The sequence below is a fragment of the Apium graveolens genome, unplaced genomic scaffold, assembly GCF_009905375.1.
Source record: "Apium graveolens cultivar Ventura unplaced genomic scaffold, ASM990537v1 ctg717, whole genome shotgun sequence".
Classification (NCBI taxonomy): Eukaryota; Viridiplantae; Streptophyta; class Magnoliopsida; order Apiales; family Apiaceae; genus Apium; species Apium graveolens.
In genome coordinates, this window is record NW_027420093.1 from 20,731 (window position 1) to 36,091 (window position 15,361).

Consider the following 15,361-nt stretch of genomic DNA (forward strand, 5'->3'; position numbering starts at 1 on the left):
GGGCCCCTTGCCAACGAGGACAATTCCAATGAAATTCCATCTCTTTTTTGAACCACATCTTTCAACCACTTTTGAAAGTCAGTTGTATGCATTCTTTCGCGCTTATACCTCTTTAATTTGTCATCTTTTTGAACAAGGGTATGGTGTTCACTATAATTGGATTAGCAGCAAGTTAGCACAATATTATAATGTCTTAAAGTTTTTTTAATTAATCTTGATTTTTGGTTGTTAATTAGAACTTACTCTTTTAGCTTTTCGATTTCCACGTTTTCACAGTTGAATAATATGTACCAATGATCATTTGTCCATGTCTTGTTGTCCAGATGTATAGACATTCCTTCTCTGCTTCTCCGAGACCCGATAGGATATCCACCATCTGTATGACTGTCCTTGGTATCGGTCCTACTCTTGGATTGCTCATCAAAAAATCTAGAACAAAATGTAAGGCATTCTTCTACCAAGTAGCCCTCTGCTACGCACCCTTCAGGTTTACTCCGATTCTGAACATATGACTTCAATTTGCACAAATACCGTTCAATTCCAAACATCCACCTTAAGTGCACCGGTCCACCAAATTCTATTTCCTTACACAAATGAATTGGTAAGTGAACCATTATATCGAAAAATGCAGGTGGAAAAATCATTTAAAGCTCACAAAGTATCTCGATTATTTCCTTCTGCAATTTTTCAACATCTTCTAATTCAATGACTTTTCCACATATGCCTCTAAAGAATGCTCCCAGCCTCATTAATGGAATTGCTACCTCAGGTTTCAGAGTTTTTACGACAGCAAATTGTAATAGAAATTGCAGAATAAAATGCGCGTCATGACTTTTGTAACCCGATATCTTTCGCTCCTTCATTTGAACGCACCGGCTGATATTTGATGCAGATCCGTATGGTAGCTTAGCATTCATTAGAACTGAACAGAAGATCTCTTTCTCTTTTTTGGTCATATCAAAACTAGATGCCCTAATTTCAATATGTTTATCATCACATTTGACAGGGTGTAGGTCTTTTCTAATCCCCATTTCTTCCAAATCTTGACGAGCATTAAGATGGTCCTTTGTCTTGCCTCCGATATTTAACAAAGTCCCTAAAATCTTGTCACAAATGTTCTTCTCAATGTGCATAACATCTAAGTTATGCCTAACCATATTATTGCTCCAATATGGTAGCTCGAAAAAAATGGACTTCTTCTTCCAAGGGCAATCTGATATTACTCTATTTCTTTTCAGCGGCTTCCCAAAATCATTTTCGTAACCACGCAATAGTTATTTAACCTCTGCTCCGCTTAATATATCTGGACATGATAGCATTTCCACATCTCCGTTAAATCTGCGCCTATCGGACCTCCACTTGTGATCTGGAGGGAGAAACTTTCGATGGTTTAAATACACAACCTTTTTACTATGTTTCAAATATGTCGATGAGGTCTCATAGTGACATGAAGGACAAGCCAGCTTTCCTTTCGTGCTCCAACCGGATAAAATCCCATATCCATGGAAATCACTTATCATCCATAATAGGCTTGCGTGTAGCTAAAACGTGTTGTCTAACCTGGCATCATAAGTTTCTATTCCAACAGCCCATAACTCCTTCAACTCTGCAATTAACGGTTGCATATACACGTCAATTTTATTACCGGGATAAACTGGACCAGGGATTAAGGTTGAAAGAATTAGATTTTTGGGTTTCATGATTAACCAGGGGGAGGTTATAATTTACGAGCACTACTGGCCAGGTGCTATGAGATATGTTCATTGATCCATATGGATTGAAACCGTCTGCCGCTAAACCCAATCGTACATTTCGCATTTCGGCAGCAAATTCAGGATATTTACTGTCCATCGACTTCCAACCCTTTCCATCAGCCGGATGCCTTAACCGTCCATCTTTCTTTCGTGATAAAGCATGCCATGTCATTGAGCTCGAGAAATCAGAGCTCAAGAACATTCTCTGCAGCCTTGGCTTTAAAGGGAAGTATCTCATCACTTTAGCCGGGATTTTATGATTCGATGCTAGTTCTATGTTTGCATCAGACCTGGGCTTCGCCTTCTTTTCAACTACTCTCCATCTTGATGTTCCACACTTAGCACAATTCTCCAGCCTCTCGTTTTCTGCCCAAAAGAGCATGCAGTCATTTGGACATGCATGTATCTTTTGGTAATCAAGTCCTAGGTCTTTAATCATACCCTTTGCCGCACTAAAAGAAGACGGAAGATTTACATGAGGGAAAACCTCCTTTATCAATTCAAGTAAGTCACTAAATCCTGATTCGCTAAATCCATGAATGCACTTTAGTTGATAAAGCCTAACTAAGAAACTTAATCGACTAAATTGTTTGCACTCGGGATATAACAGTTTTTCCACCCTCCTTAATAAGGCGATAAAATTTCCTTGTGTCATCGTTTAGTCCTGTTCTACCAACGTGGTCAGTAACGTCATTAGTACCATATGCATTGTGTATCATAGCATCAAATTCATCTCCAAGACCTAGACCTATATTAATATCCATCTCATCAGCAACCCTATCTATCTCATGGGTTGAGACCTCATAAATCCATTCAACGGAATGGGGACAAGGACCATTACATACTAGATGTTCGTGTATAGCCTTAGCACCACTCCAAAAATGATTACCATATTTCTTACAAGGGCACTTAAGCTCGTTTCCTACGGCATATCGGGAAAATGCTTGGTTATCAAAAGCTTCAACTCTCTTCCTATATCTATCACTGTACTTGGGAAGTGTTACCCATTTTTCTCCTTCAACATACATTTTCTACATAAATTTTTTGAAACAAAACCACAAAATTCACTTAAGTTTGCAACACAATCAGACAACAACAAGAACCAAGAACAAAAAAACAGACCAAGAACAGGGCAGTTTGACTTATAATTACAATAAGAACACAAAAAACAGACCAAGAACAGGGCACTTTTGACTTAAAATAACAGGGTATTTTGACTTTAAAACATCAAAAAATTAAAACAAAATTCTCAGAAATAGTCCCTACTAATTTTACAAAAACACAAAACAAAAACAAAATACAAAAGAACACAAAAAGCACAAAAAATACACAAAATTTTTACATGCATTCATAAATAATCAGAGAGATGAGTGTTTGAAGAGTGAGAGAGATGAGTTTTACCTTATATCAAGCTTTAATCGAGTTTAATCGCGCTTCAATCGAGCTTCAAGTGAGAGAGATGAGCTTCAAGCCTTCGAGATGTGAGAAAGCCTTCGAGATGAGCTACGAGTTGCGATGGAGAGATGTGAGAGAGGTGTGAGAGAGGTGTGTGAGGGAGAGATGTGAGAGAGGTGTGAAAGAGGTGTGCGAGAGAGAGATGCGAGGGAGGTCTGAGAGAGAGAGATGTGAGGGAGGTCTGAGAGAGAGATGAGGTGAATTTTTATGTAATAGATTTGGGGGTGAATTTTTGTCCAAATAAAAGTGTATTCAATTTTTGGTGCCAAAATAAAAGTGTAAAATAATTTTTGGTATCCCGCCACCCCCAATTTCAGTGTTCCCGCCTGTGTTTTCGGTCAATTTGACCAAAAGCGTTACTATTATTGCAACATTATTTGAATATGTTGCACGTTTTACAATTTTATCAAATTGGACCTTAACCATGCAACACATGCGTATTTTATGTAACACTTTTATAAATTATTGCAATAGAGTTGAAAAATTTGTTCTACTGCAACATTTTCTGCAACATAATTATATTTTGTGCTTGCAATAGGCCATATTTGGTGTAGTGTTAAAAATAACGGAAAATTACGAAGTGTTTATAGATCGATTTATAATCCCCCGGAACACTAAAGATGTTAGAAGGGATTAAACTATACTTCGTAATATTTTATGTACACGATATTTGTTAGCCAAGATCCAATTAAACAACATGAAAGTAATTGGCTAACTCATGAACTTAATCTGTTTTGATATTTAACAAGTTACGAAGTGTTTATAGATCGATTTATAATCCCCTGGAACACTAAAGATGTTAAAAGGGATTAAACGATACTTCATAATATTTATGTGCATGAATATTTGTTAGCCAAGATCCAATTAAATAGCGTGAAATTAATGGGCTAACACCTGAACTTGTGTCAAATATAATCTCACCTTCGGAGATTAAGTATTTATCTTTATAGATCTTCTTGTTGAAATAATTTTTTGTAGATTAAGTAATTCAAATTCCGAGTTCGAATCTTAGTTCTCTTTTTGCTTGAGAACTTTATTTATAAGAGATCTAGTATTAAAGATTAAGATGAAGTGGAAAAGTTAATAATAAAGCTCAAAATAAATAAAACTCAAATAAGAAGCTAAAAGTTACCACTTTTGAGAAACGGTCGGAAATGTTCGCCCGAAAAATCCGCCGGAGATTCGGCCGGATTTTGACACTTTGGTCAAACTTGGGCACCCCTTCGGGAGGCTGGGAAGTGGTAGTGGATGAACTCACTTGGTGGAATCAAGCTTGGTTGGGTGAAGTTAAGCTTGGGTTTCAAAAACCTTGTGTATATGTATATATCTCTAAGAGAGAGAAGGTTTTTGAGAAGGAGTATTTGTTTAGAATTTGAAAAAGATGAAGAGAGATACTTCAAAATAAAATCCCAGAAACTTTGTGGCTTTTTAGCTTCAATAAAATGGGTTGGGGTGGGGGTTTATTTGTAGGAGAAGTTGGGTGGATTGAATGGTGGAGATTTGAGAAAAATGGATGGTGGATGATGTAAGTCACATGGATTGATGACATGAAAAGCAAAGTGTGTTAGTTGTGTTTCTTTGCAACTTGACATATGAGACAAAAAAATTTATGGAGTTCAAAAAATCATCTGATTTTTGAATATAATAATATATTTTTCTTTTTCTTTTAATCTTTGTTTAATCACTTAATTAAGCATTAAACTCCAATAATTATGACCACCTTAAAAACTCCTAAATAAATATCATAACTAAAAATATAATAAATATCTAAATATTATAAAATAATGTCCTGAAAGTTTTGGTCAACCTTGGTCAATGGTAACTAGGTCAAACGTGGTCAACTGTGGGACCAACTACCTCGATTTATGTGCCCGGACAAAAATTCTCGAAATATTACGAAATTTTTACCATAATTAGAAAATAATATTTAAATAATCCATACCAAATTTCAAGTCATTCCAGTATCTGGAAGTATTTTATCGAGATTGAAAACGGTTCTGTCAGCTTTTTCTTCCGAGTAAAAATATCATTGGTCTTGAAATGAAAGAGATGGATCTTTTGACCAAAGTTTTGACTTGAATAAATAATTAAAATATATTTACTAATATATAAAATATATTTGGATGGTAGGAAATAGTTTTGAGTATTTTTGAATATTTTTCTCCGAGAAATGCTGATTTTACGAAATAGGAAAAAAATTACTATAAGTATACATAGAATGAGTTATAGAACTGGATATTAATATTCCTATCATGAATATTAATAAACTTTGAATAAAACTTTTTAGATTTATGTTGAAATATATTTTGGAGTGAAGAGTAAAATATTTTGATATAGCACGAGACTTCTAAAGAATATTTCTGTAATATCCCTTTTTCGATCTTGTTGCCATATTGATGTTGCAACAGTGATCTAAAAAATATCATGTCTTGATATTTCTTCTTTGATCATATTTACTTAGAGTTATATTCCATAAGAGATGGATTTTGATGATTGAGAATATTTTAATGTCTCTGTTATATGTATATATGTAATATTAATAAATTTGAAAATGATTTTGCTAGCTTGACCATTTGACTTTAATTTGGATCAATTAAATTTATGTCATAATGGAGGGGATCTACGTGTAATTAAATTTTATGTTTAATCGTACAAATACCAAAATAAATAATATATCGAAGATATCATTTCAATCTTCCCATTTTTGGTATTTGCCAAACAAACATAAAATTTAAAGTGTGTGCTTCCCCTTGATATATGCATGAATTTTTGAAAAGGTATTTTACACATAAAATATTTAATCACTTAGAAATTTCAAGCTCTTTCTTGAAATCCTGCAAAATAATTTTTTAGATGTTTCATAAAATATAGAAGCACAAATAGATCCTTGTCAAGTTAGCAAAATTCGAAATTAGGGTTCTCTTCCCATTTTGTTTGGTACATGCCAAAAAGAATATAATCATAATTATCAATGCATGTTTGTGGAAGAATTTAACAATGATCATAAATTAACTTTAGAAGCATGGCATTTAGTTATGCTATCAACACCATTTCATGCATTCATGTTATCATGTGTGTTAATATTTAATTAAATTGATTAAAATAAGTTTTAATAAACTGTTGTTTTACAGAAGAGGACTATAATGTGAGTGATATTATAGCGACCCGGTGCAATGCTAGAAAGTCATTTTCACGTTGTATTCCAAAAGGATGTGATGGTATAATCCATAATATAAATTTTATCAAATGCATAGATAGTATTTAAAAGCAGTTTAAGTACAAAATTTGTTTTAACTTGTACTTTTGAATCAATTACGAACAGACGTCTTTACACTATGCATGGCAGATTATTTCGGACTTTGTAAAATTCCGTTTCTTAAGAGAATTTATTTGATTTAACACAAAATAATGATATCTTATATTATACTTGCTCGAAATGAATTGTTAACATGAGTTCAATAAGATAATTTTAGTTCTAATTTACATTTCGAGTTCAAGTTACATAGACTTGAAATTAGCACAAACTGTACTTTATGTAAATATAGATTTTTATAGCCTTGAGAAACTAATACATTCTAGTTGATATAAATACATTTCACACAGTCTAATACAATCTAGAGTTTTTGTCTCAAATTGATACAAATCAATGACTAAGGACAAGAGTAGTTTACAAATCCGAGCACCTAATACATTCTAAGTTGACTAATTTACTAAACATATACTATCTATCACTAGTACAAAATGTTCAAAGCCAGAAATCATACACGTTTCTTCTAATACATTCTATTGACTCAAGATACAATGTAGGGTTGGTTTGATTTTAAATTCCAATATATCAGTCTCGTGAACATAGGGAAATAATATCAGAAAGGAGTGAAGAATTTACCTTTCATACCTTAGTCGAGAGGTCTGCGAGTAGGGCTTGCTGATTTAATCTGAGTGCTTGAGGAAACTAAGCTGATCAGACTTGCATTTGGAGCTCATTAGGTGCATTTGGTTAACCTGCAGTTTAGATTATATGGCACAAGAATACCAGTTGTCTATTTCCTGCAATCTCAACTTAACATTATCAACTAACTCATGTTCCAGTATAAATTTGATTAGTGATATATCTGTTTAGAACAAAAGACATGAGTATAAGGTTCAAGAGCAAGTGAATCAAGCTAATTAAGTCACAGATTTTAGCATGAATTACTAAGTGCATTAAAATTTGGTAGTAAAGTACAGGGACATATACAAATGTATGTATCTTAGTTTTAACAAAAAAAACTTTGAATTCATGTTTGTAATTTTCAATTTAAACTTGTAAATATAAGAACATACACCATAGTGTCTCAGTTCTGTATTTTAACTTTTATGACATCAGAATTTGCAAAGAAAATGAAATTTACATATCAAATTATATCAAAAATTGAGATGTCAAGTTATCTTAAACTATTAGTCCAGAATTCATCAAGTATACCAAATGTTGTATTTAGTCTAATCTGATTCCTGCAACAACTTGTTAGAGAATACAATAGTAGATCAGTTTAAAGTAAATATGCGAGATATATTACAGTAAACAAAAGTGTTCTTATCAATCAGCGTGGTTCACTGATTAATTAGAACAAAATTATGCACTTGTTTAAGTTAGAAACCATTTTAAGTTCATCCACTTCTTAAATTTAAGTACCAAATAGAAAAGTTATTACAATCATCCCACATAACTAAAGAGTACAAACCAAATCAACTTGAAAGATCACATAGTTCTCAAAGTTATATTAAGATAATACAATAAGCAAAAAAAATAGTTAAACAACAGCATCTAGTAAACAGCAGCAGCAAGCAGAATCAACCAATCACATTTCCATCAGCATCACATATATGAATCAAATCAGGGAGATTATCACTCATTTGACCTCTAGCACCCACACCTACTTCTTTTAACTCATGAATCACAGCAGCATTATCACTCATATGGACTTGATAGGAATTAACAATTTCTTGATCAGTCATGCAATTTTTTCCTAGAGCAGATGCAACTAGATTTTCTAAGTATGCAATTCTATGTTTGCAAGAGGCAGTGAGACTCTCTTACTCTCCTACTTTTTCCTTCATTTTAGCATTTTCATCCTTAACATTTTTAAGTTCAAGTTTTAGTTCATTAAACATTGTTTTGACAGACTCAAACTTAGAGAAAAATACATCTTCCTCTCTGATGAACTGAGGAATGACAACAGGAGTAACCTCTTGAGGTTCACAGTGCATCAAGGGCACTTGTGGCCTAAAGTGGTCATTGGTGATTTGAGAATCAGCCATATTTGCAGAGATGTCAGGCATGGGAATGTTGCAGATTGCAAAGAGAGAAGAGATCAACATACCATATGGCATATAATCAACAAGATGAGAAGTAATCATATTCAGAAGAATGACATAAGAGATACTAAAATTGATTTTTTTATTGTAGAGAAGATGCATCATTTTCATATCAAAGAAATCAAAGTACTTACTTTGATTATGTTTAGGCATAACATTTGACCTAATGATAAGAGCAAGATGTTGGAAAGTGCTAGTGAAACACTTAAAGTGAATCCCATAGTTAACATCACAGAGACCATCAGGCACATCATACTTACAAAACATACCAACCATAAGTTCAAATTCAGACTTATTAAACACAAACAGAGAAAAGATGTCATCACAAGGCAACGCACACAGATGAAGTGGTAAATGCAGTGCTCTTTTGATGCTTTTATTATCAACATAGATAACTTTCCTATTCACTGTAGTTGTGAAATGCAAGATGCCCTCTACCCCTTTTATTATGCTCATGTTGTAATAAAACTCCGTAATGAGATGAATGAAATACTGTTTTCCTAGACTGTACATTAGACCACCCACTTAGCCCTTTTAATTATGAACTCCACTTTACCTTTAACATCCACATAAGTTCGAGGTTGGACATTTTTTATTAGCTCAAGAAACTTTTTGGATTTTGATGGTTTTGAGAGTTTTGGTGGTGGAGGTTTTGGTTTGTTCATGTTTGGGCTTGGGTTTGAATCTTCTCTTAGGTTAGCTTTTCTAGTGTAAACCTTGGCTTGAAAAGGTTTAGTAGGCCTGGGGTTAGGGGATTGAGGAACTTGGAATTTTTTGCTTTGATAGAAAGGGATGGTATGGTTTTTGTGCCCCTTTCTTATTTGTCTAGGTGGGAAGTGTCTTTTGTGAAAGTGTTTAGGTAGTGTAGAGGGAATATTTTTGAAGGCTGAAGCTTTATGAAGGAAAAATTGGTTTTTCTCCATATTCTCAAGGAGATATGGGTTCTCAATCAATGGTCCGGGCTTAGGGTAATAGGGATTGGTATTTGGATTCATGCTTCAGGTGAAGTGGAATTGATGCAAAATATATGTGTGCCTGAATGCCAGTATGCAGTAGCTAATGCGCGCGCGCATACACACATATATATATATATTCACGAGGCACAGATACATGAATTTAAGAAAATATGTTTTCTTTAAATTTTACTGTTCATGAACAGTAGAATTCATTAAATAGAAATGCAGAAATCATGACTGGGTATGCATAGGTCCAAATCCTTTTAATACACAGAGACTAAGTGATGCATGCAAATGATAGATGGCTCTACTTGATGCAGCCAATATATATTAGCATTAGTAATGTAAGTTCCACATAGTGCACATAATTAATTCATTTGACTTGCTAATTGATTTAACTTTTACTTATGTGAATATGAGTGTACACAGATTAGCAATTTACATTTTTGGGAAAATTATTTTCTAAAACCTTTACTGTTTATGAACAGTAAAACTGATTTAATGTTTGGTGTATTATGCCTAGCTGGGGATGCATGAATTCAAAACCTATAATAAGTATAGACTAAAGTGATGCAGCTATTTCTGTGAAGTACAAGCATGGCGTGTGATTACTTGTGACAGAAATTATTAAAATATTACTTATGGACTTAGAATCCACTTTCTTATTACTTTTATAAATTAAAATATGATAGAGAAAAAACTAATCCTCTTGCAGAGAGTGTTATCAAATCTTAATTTAGGATGAGCTGCCTCAGATTCATATATGTAGTTTGTAAATTTATACCTGTCTAACCATACAAACTTATACAGTCAACAAAAAAATGTAAGTTTATCCATAGAAATTATCAGCAACCTAGTTGTAAAAGGAAAATCAAGGACATCGATGGAAGTAAGCTTTTTCGCGTGAGATGGGATACATTTCATCTATTATGATGTTCTTATGAGTGTGGAAGTGGGATGGAGGTTTGAAAAGCACTCCGTCTTTTAATTAATTTGTTTTGCTATCATTTTGGCTATAGATTTCCATTATAGTTACATTATATATGGAAGCTCACTAAAGGGCATTACATATTGACAGTTGGTTTTCGGGTGTGGCGTATTGAATTAATTACATGACTGGTTGTATTGATATCATCATGCATGTATTTGCTATTGCAGACATGGCCTGATTTTGTCGAGTCTAGTGAAGCAGCCAATCAACAGATTGATACTCCGTAGCTCCTTTCTGCTTACTTTAAAGAACCTTTAATGGGGTTGTTATTTGTTGTTTCCAGTCTACTCGTTCAACTAGATATATAGCCAATAGGTTCATGAGCTATCAAAACTAGTAGGATGTCTATATATTACTATCTAGTTGCAATCAAATTTACTAGATATCTATATGGTTCATCTTGGCTATTTTACATTAATCTATATTGCTCATATATATAATACTGCTTTTGTTTTTCTGTAGGTTCTTTCTTCATTGCAGCCTTTATATTACTCGGTTGTAGCTTCACTGGCCGTAAAAATTCCTTTGCAATCTGGTACTTACCATGCTTTACTTGATGGATAGCTTTGAAAGATCCATTTGGCATTTCTATAAGCAGCAAGTTTTTGCGTCTAGTAAATTGAGAAATTCAACTGGTGTTTAATAATGTCTGTTTGAACTTTTTGCAGGGGAACATTTGTTGGATTTGACTATGGTTGTGCTACAATTTTGTCTTCGAGCATCATCTTTCCAATGGGTTCTCATGCAGAAACAACTTAGTTGAAGACATAATATGGCGCTACACATCAAAGTCATCAAAATGAACTATAAATCTCCTAATAAAACACCTCTGCATAGAACCAACCAAATGTACTCATTGTCACGACCTTTACCTGATCTTTGAAGATAATTAACTAACATTTTGGTCCGTGTAAATTAACTTAAGATCGTGTGTAAACTTTAACTTTGTTGTTTTAGCACATGACTTTTGTTTTTTTTGTTAGACTTTGTCTGTAGGTTGATGTTGGAACAACATCAATAGTGCTGAGCTAAGTTGTTTTGTGTGGATTATTGGATTGTGTTGTAGATATACCAGTTAAACAGCTAGGTGATGGTTAATGAAATCTAAAGGTCATGCCCAATTTTTTTTTAAAATTTTGCGTTACAATAGAAGGTAAAATGGTTGCTATATATTCAAATTTTAAAATAAAATTTATTGTAATTAACTCGAAATATGTTGCAATTAACTTGAAATATGTTGCATAAGTCTATGTACTGCAACAATTATCATAAAAAAGGCTGGAAAACAATGTTGCCATAGAAAATCTCATGTATTGCAATGCTATTATATTCGTTACTATAGATGTAAGAACGTTGCAATAAACCGAATTTGCTACTTATTTACTCTGTTGCAATATGGTCCCAAATTCGTCACCATAAGCCCTTATAGCAACGAGACCAAACGTTACGCCTAATTTTTCAAAATACGTTGCCATAAACCCTATTGCAATGGATTTGTGCCCTATAGCAACACTTTTTTTTGGGTTGCTATAGGCAATCTATGGTGTAGTGAAATCCGGGGCATCTTGCAGGTTGGGACACCATTCCGCTGACGAACCTACTCAGAAGGCTCCTGTTTCCGGTTCCTCCTCCTCATCCTTAACTTCCTATCTTCATTTTCCTACTTTCTTTCTCTTTCAAACTCTTCTCACACTACCACATTCAGCAACATCGAAAAAAATGTTAAAAATGCTGAAAAATGTAGCTATAGGGCGTAAGGCAACACTTTAGTCAATTTTGTGGGTGTTGGAAATTTGCATGTGGCCTTTGATGTTATGCCAACACATTTTAGAAAACAATGTCAACATCCATATTATGTTGCTTTAGGGTCATATGACAACATTTTTTACTCAATAGCAACACCAACACTGGTGTTGGTTTTAAATCTATGGCAACACCCTCAAGTCAATAGCAACATAATATTAATGTTGATTTAATTGTTATTGCAACATCTTTCTCCATTTATAGAAACACTACTCGATTAATATTTCTTATTATTCCAGCACCTCATCATGTTATAGCAACATTTCTTATTTTGCGACGATGTTAGTGGTTAATGAATTAGAGAACGATCAAGCCTGTGAGACCTTGAGGTAATAAATTTTTGTGGTCTATTGGAAAGATGAGTAACAGATCGATGTTAGGAATAATAGGGAAGACCTTTGTGCGAATTATGATGAGGCATCATAAGCATGACCTAGAATAAGCGCGATAAAGCTCGTGTTACAAGAAATAAAGATTTTAACTTATGAGGAGGACTGTGATTATTTTTAGAATATATATATATAGTATCATAAGACACGAGGTAAAATATATAATCAAGATTAATCAAGGAATAAGATTGCGAAGTTCTCCGTAATTGAGGGAGAGCCAGTGTGGTGGCCGACCCTGTAAGTAAGAGAAGGGACTTGAGATGCAAAAAAAAATTCAGGACAACTGGTAAGAAGAGTTGAAAGGGATGAAGTTGAAATTATGATAACAGAAAAGTAACTAGTAGAATTAATGGAAAGCAAGAGTCGATCAAGATTGACAAAGAAGCGAAGGTTATGACAAGAAGGAATAACGAGGAGTGGAAACTTATCTTGTAACAGGAAGAATTAATGTCATATTGAAAGTTAAGAGAATATTGACCATGATTAAATAAGAAAAAGAACGCTGGTAGCTGAGCAAGAGAATACTCAACATGCCAGAGGATTAAGGTAGAAGATCGAAGAATTAGTGGACAAAATGAAACCAGCAAAGATTTTAATAAGTGCAAGGATTTATTTCGGTAACTTTGGAGTAAGGATTACCAAGGACCCAGTCGGTCCATGGTACTATTTGGGGTTATAATTTATAGGTAAATAAGCCTGCTTATTATCGTATCATAAACGCGAGATCTTCCCTTGACAATTTGTTATGAAGACGAAAGAAACGATTAGCGACAAGGAACCCCAATAGTGTTTGTACCAAATAAGAACCCCAGGTTGATTCCATAATTGGATTAATTTCTAGTTATTTTGTGGATAAGATCGAGCGTGCACTGCTTAAGGAACACGGATCGACAGGTAGAGTGAGGAAAACTATCGCCAACAGGAAGTTTTGTGTAGTGCACTTATTATGCAAGCATAAGAAAGAGACACCGATATCCTGACAATGGGACGTAGTGGAAAGTTGAAGAAAGTGAGGCAGAAGCACAATGGAGGACGGAGAAGGTCATCCAAACCCTTAGAAGCGACTGATGGCAACTCCCAATGCATGTGAATACGTCCAAGATGCTAGAGAGGACACGAAATACGACAATGATAAAGACGCGTGTAAGTCATATGTCATAGCCTATTTGTATATTCGAGGATTCAACTCAACTCAAATAAGAATGTAATAAGTAAATAGTAGATCTACCGTCAAGAGAGATCTCGCAAAGTAATATATGTCAAAGGATTCAGAAACAAGGTTCATCTACAGACTTGAGGAGTTAATTCACTGGAAGAAGTTCAAGAAGTTGATCATGCCTCAGTGATATAAATCAAGATCGTGGATTTAATCAAGTGACAGAGATCTCGTCAGAGTATCATTAATTACAAGGATTTAATCTGAAGAAAATCAAAGTGTCAAAGTCAAGACATGAAGAAACGTCACGGAAGTTAGTCACTCATGAACCAGACAGTACATCGAGTGTCAACATTGAAGTGGTGGAATTGATTCATAATTTTCAGTGATTTTCAGAAGATTTGCAGAAAGATGGGTGCTGTTGAAGACTAGAATTAATTCTCTATTAATTAATTAAGTCATCTAATTTAATTAAGAAAATAAATTATATCTGCGAAGAATAATTTATTTATTAATTGAATTAATTGAATTAATTGATTAATTAATTCTGAATTAATTTTAGGAATTTTCAGAATTTAAATTGGATTAAAATTCATTTAAATTCAGCAAGTCAAACTGATTGTACTAGTATGACAATCGGTATGACAATCAATAGTCATACCGAAAGTCATGCTAGTACAAACAATAGTCTCACCGAAAGTTACACTGGGAGGAGGATTGTCTTGCTAGTTCATTCTGATTGTCTTGCTAGTTCATTCTGATAGTCTTCCTAGTTCATTTAATTGTCATACCGAAAGTCTTGCTGAGCTCAAGATTGTCATTCCAGTTCAATTCAATTCTGTTGAATGAATTAAAAAGAAACAGAAGCAGCAAAAAGCATAATCATCAAATACACAAGTCAAACAATCAAGAACAGAGCAGCCGCAGCAAACATTTTATTCTTCTCTGCAACTTCAAGATCAATTTCTAGTTTGTAATGTTAAATCTAATCAACTAGAAATCATTCTCTTGTTCTTGTGTAACAATCTAGCGGATCAAAATCCCTAGAACTTAATCTCAAATTGCGTTTAGCATTTGAATCTTTTTATTACAAAAATAGAAAAAGTTCATGTCGAATTTATTCTAGATTTGTGATAATTAATTTGAGATTAATTCCTTGTAATCGATACAGTTGTTGTAACACCTTTCAAGTTTAATAATATTTTTATTTAACTTGAATTTTGTTTCACATTTTTTATTCCGCATTTAATTTGATTATTCGGTACTGTTTGTATTCAACCCCCCTTCTACAAACACATTGGGACCTAACAATTGGTATCAGAGCCTTCTGATTAACGAACAAATCAAGATCCTAGACTTTTGTGATTTTTCAACTCCTTGAATTTTTATTTATTCAAAAATTCATAATGACTTCACATAAAGTTGGAACCGTTAAAATTCCACAATTTGATAAAGAGAATTATATCATGTGGAAGAAGAAGATGCTCTTGTTTTTACAAGTT

At 33.7% G+C, this 15,361-nt stretch overlaps 1 long non-coding RNA gene across 1 annotated transcript; it reads left to right on the top strand.

Annotated features, from left to right (window-relative positions):
• Positions 1 to 10,173: 10,173 nt before the first annotated feature.
• On the top strand, positions 10,174 to 11,470 carry LOC141703883 (uncharacterized). Its single transcript, XR_012567741.1, has 2 exons — positions 10,174 to 11,046; positions 11,180 to 11,470. It is a non-coding gene; the product is annotated as an uncharacterized LOC141703883 (long non-coding RNA).
• The last annotated feature ends 3,891 nt before the right edge of the window (positions 11,471 to 15,361 follow it).